The 5,009-nt window shown below is 38.3% G+C and overlaps 1 pseudogene; it reads right to left on the bottom strand.

The window, feature by feature from the left end:
• Positions 1-2,715: 2,715 nt before the first annotated feature.
• Positions 2,716-3,438, bottom strand: LOC113606964 (nuclease-sensitive element-binding protein 1 pseudogene; annotated as a pseudogene).
• Positions 3,439-5,009: the final 1,571 nt, after the last annotated feature.

Below are 5,009 nucleotides of genomic sequence, written 5' to 3'. Positions count from 1 at the left end.
TACATAATTAAGACATAAATCTTGAGGCTGGATCATAGCCAGGACACTAAGGACACTGGACACTAAGGGCAGCTGGTGCTTGACTTCTTGTAGCCCCAATTCCACACTCTCAGCAGCTGTTGCCATTTGCTTCAGTGACGTCAATGGGCTGAGAAATTGTCCTTAGAAACACATTTTTGAAGGTTCATGCAAGGAGATAAACTTACTTAAACTAGGCTTACAGAGAGATTGTGATGGTTTTAAAATACACTTGCAACTTCTTTGACACTTGTTCCTTCAAAGGGTGGAGTCTAACTCCCCATACATTCAATGTGGGCCAGAGTCAGTGATGCTTTTCTAAGGAATAGAGTACGGCAGAAGTAATGGTGTGTGATTTCCAAAGTTCTTTCAAAAGCCACTGCTGCTTCTCTCTTTCTCTCTCTCTCTCTCTCAGATAGCTTGTTCTGGGGAACTCCACTGCCATGTTGTTATGATACTCAAGCAGGGTGTGGAGAGCCCATATTGGGGAAGAAACTGAGGCCACCTGTTAAGGACTGACATCAACTTGTCAGCTACATGAGTGAGCCATCTTGAAAATATTGCTCCAGCCTCAGACAAGCCTTCAAATGTTGCAGTCCTGGCTGACATCTTGATGACCATCTCATGAGAGAGCCCAAGTGAGAATCACTCAACTAAGCCACTGACAACTTCTGAGTCACAGAAACGGTGAGGATAATAATTGTCTATTATTGTTTTAAACCATCAAGTTTTGGAGTCATTTGTTACTCACCATAAATAACTAATACAGAGGGCATTTCTCTCTCCAATGCTATTTCTTCAGGAAAGAAATGGCCCGATGTCAAGACCAAGACAACTAAAAATGTTCATACTTTGTGACCCAGCAACTCCCCTTATAAGCATTTATCTTATAAAGATGTTTAAAATGTATCTTATAAAGATGTTTAAAATGTAAAGATGCACAAACTTGCAAAATACTTGTATAAATGTGTTCATTGCAGCATCCTTTGTAATAGTGAAAACTGAAAGCAATTAACATTTCCATCAATAAAGTTCAATTAAATTATGGAGTAAAGCTGAAAAATTCTATGTAAGCCTTAAAGAAATTGAATTAGTAGTAAAAAAATATATTTCTGAGTATAAAACTCCAAGTCCAGATGGTTTCACCAGTAAGTCTCCCAGCAATTTATGGAAGAAATACTTGAATCTTTATACAATCATGAGAAATTAAAAAATAAGAAAACACATTCCAACTTAAGCATAACCTGGATACCAAACCTGGCAGAAATATTAAAAGAACTGAAAATTATAAGCAAATTTCACTCTTGAACATAGATGCAATCATTTTCAAAAAAATTTTAGAAAGAAAATCCAACCATTTATAGAAGGATATAAAACATGAGTAAGTTGGATAAAATGCAAAGCTGATTCAATATTAGAAAAATCAGTCAAGGTAATTTACCTTATTAATAGGATAAGGAAAAAAAATATATGATTATCCCAATTGATGTGGGAAAATCTTTTGATAAAATGCAACATTCATTTATAATTTTAAGGAAGAATCACTTAGCTGAATAGAAATAGAAAGGGTGCTTTCTTTTTATTATTATTATTACTATTTAACTATTAGTATTACTAATACTAATTACTATTAGTATTACTATTACTATTTAACAGGTGCTTGCAGTTTATTGACATTTTTGGAAAAAAATAAGAATCAAACATTTATTACAATTTAAAACTGAGTTATATTATATATATAATATATCCAGAGAAAACTATAATTCAAAAAGATACATGCATCCCAATGTTCACAGCAGCACTATTTACAATAGCCAAGACATGGTAGGAACCTAAATGTCCGTCAACAGATGAATGGATAAAGAAGATGTGGTATATTTATACAATGGAATACTACCCAGCTATAAAAAAGAATGAAATAATGCCATTTGCAGCAAATGGATGGACCTAGAGATTGTCCTTCTAAGTGAAGTAAATCAGACCGTGAAAGAAAAATATAATATAATATCACTTATATGTGGAATCTAAAATATGATATAAATGAACTTATTTACAAAACAGAAACAGACTCACAGACATAGAAAACAAACTTAGGGTTACCAAAGAAGAAAGGGGGGGTGTACATTAGGAGTTTGAGATTAGCAGATACACAGTACTATATAAAATAGAAAAAAAACAAGGTCCTACTGTATAGCTCAGGGAACTCTATTCAATATCTTGTAATAAACTATAATGGAAAAGAATATATATATATATATGTACACACACACATATACACACACATATCTATATATATCTGAATGACTTTGCCATACACCAGAAACTACCACAACATTGTAAATCAGCTATACTTCAATTTTAAAAAGTAAATTAAAAAAAGATTAAAATGAGTTCTTATAAATCTCAACTTGACCAGATATAAAACCATTTTAAAACCTCTAAAGATATACTGAGAAAAAACAGGCTTTAAAAAAACCCACATTTGTCATTAACCAGAAAGAGACATCTTTAGATAAACATAAGAAAAGCCATAAGCTGCACAGATATTGCAGATGGTTCTAGCTATCCAGTCAACAGGCAAAGAGCAAGCACTCACGGTCTTCTCCCATTTTCGCTCATTCTTATTGCTGGAACTTCATACTCATTTCCTCTCCTCGGATGACTAAATCTGGTAATGGTAGAGATGGCAAGCCCCGTTTACCCAGCCATGGCCTGCTCGGCCTCAGGAGCAGTCCAACTCTCAGCTGCTTTGGGTTCTTTGCCACCTTGCGGTAGTGGGTTTTCTGGGCGTCTTCTGTGGAATAGATGTTGAGGTGTCTGCTGACCTGGGGTCTCCTCTTCTTGATTTCCTTTATCTTCTTCATTGCTATCCTCTGTAGGCTGTCTTCTGCGAGAAGAGCCCCTGCAGAATCACCGTCAATAACCTGATACGTGTTCTGTCTCACGGGTCTACCTTGTTCTCCTACACTCTAGTTCTCAGCACCCTCCTCCCTTCTCCCTGCACAGGGCTACTGTATGGGGTGCCCATAGGGTCTCTGTAGGGTGCCTGCGGTAGGGATGGTGCTGCTGGGCCCGGCCTTCCGGAGCCCTCTTCAATCCCTTTCTTTCCACTCTCACTCTTCTGAAAATTCTGCTGGTAATCATGTGGCGGACCCCTACCACACGTGTAGGGTCTATAAGCACTGTTTACGCTCTGCTACTGCCTTGCTCTGGAACTCCACCAGGACCTGTAACATCTGCTGCTTCTGCATCCTTTTCCCCTTCAACAACATCAAACTCCAGTCTCTCCACATCTTACACTGCAAAGGTAATTCCTGGGATTTCCTTTCTGGCATTCTGGTGTGCAAAAACATCTTCCTGTTGATGAAACCATATCTGTTTCTTATATTGAGCTTTTTTTACTTTTCCCAAAACCCTCATTGTGATGACTTTCTTGGTGCCTCCTAGATGAGGCTGCTGGGGCCACTGCTCCCTTCACCCACTGCTCCCGGTGCGGGGTTTGGTATGGGCATCACTGAGAGCCAGACTGTGCGGTGCTGGGTCTCGCCTGGCTGCTCGTGGGTGTGGTGATGGTGACTGGGTCCAGCTGTAGCAGCTGTGGCTCCTCCGGAGTGTGATAGTAACTAAGATGGTGGTGGCAGTGGTGCAGCTCAGGACTCTCTGAACAGGACATCCTTCCTGATGTGGTAGAGAATATCTATAAAATGACAAAAAAGAAAATGATGCTTGATATAACAATTGCAGTCTGACATTGTAGTAGAGATCCTCCCCAGTGCATTAAGGTAAGAAAAATAAATGCAAGGTACAAAGATCATAAATGAAGAAATAAGACTGCCACAGTTCACTGGTGAAATTATTGTGTACCTAGAAAATCTGGAAAAATCTACAATTAAACTATTAGCATTAATAAGAAACTTTAGGGCTTCCCTGGTGGCACGTTGGTTGAGAATCTGCCTGCCAATGCAGGGGACACGGGTTCGAACCCTGGTCTGGGAAGATCGCACATGCCATGGAGCAACTAGGCCTGTGAGCCACAACTACTGAGCCTGCGCATCTGGAGCCTGTGCTCTGCAACACGAGAGGCCACGATAGTAAGAGGCCCGTGCACCGCGATGAAGAGTGGCCCCTGCTTGCCACAACTAGAGAAAGCCCTCTCACAGAAACGAAGACCCAACACAGCCAAAAATTAATTAATTAATTACTAATTAAAAAAAGAAACTTTAGTACATTAGCTGGGTACAAAGCTAATATTTTTTTAAACAATGATATTCTTGTGTATCAGCCACTAAGAGAAAATTTGTGAAAGATCCTTTTTATTACAGCATCAAAAAATATCAAGTACCTAGGAATCCTGCTATCTTCCATCAAGCCAGATGTTAAAGAGTTTTGCAAAAATGTAAAACAATGTCAGCAATCTCTGTGCATTGAATCTTTGAATAAACTTTGGGAGAATTAACATCTTTACAATATTGAGCCTTCTAATGAATGTGGTATATTTCTCCATCTATTTGTCTTATTCAATGTCCTTCTATGAAGTTACAGAGTTTTCCTTGTAGAAGTTTTGCCCTTTTTAAAAATTTCCTATATACTTGATATTTTTTCAATGCTACACAGAATATTAGAAAGATATTTACTCAAGAATCAAGGTTTAATACAATTAGTAATTTTTCCTACTTATACAGGGCATTCTTCAAGGGAACTGGCTTTTTTTTTCAACTGTGGTAGCTTGTGATGAATAATACAATGACTACTAGTGCAGTATAGTGCCACTACCTTGATTCATGTTAAGTAGTTCTACCACCATTGCTTTTGTACTATTGGTGCAAATGTAAACTCAGTGAGAAAAAGCAAATCACATCTTATAAAAAGTTATGACCTCATGAACCCCTGAAAAGGTCTTAGAGCACCCTAGGAGTAGCAGACTGCCCTGCTGTAGAAAAATGCCTGCTCATGCGCACCAGGAAACACCTATAGGAATATTTGCAGAGAAT

Source organism: Aethalodelphis obliquidens, unplaced genomic scaffold (assembly GCF_003676395.1).
Source record: "Aethalodelphis obliquidens isolate GAN/ISIS:26980383/991018 unplaced genomic scaffold, ASM367639v1 scaffold46, whole genome shotgun sequence".
NCBI lineage: Eukaryota > Metazoa > Chordata > Mammalia > Artiodactyla > Delphinidae > Aethalodelphis > Aethalodelphis obliquidens.
This window is presented reverse-complemented; position numbering and strand designations above follow the sequence as displayed.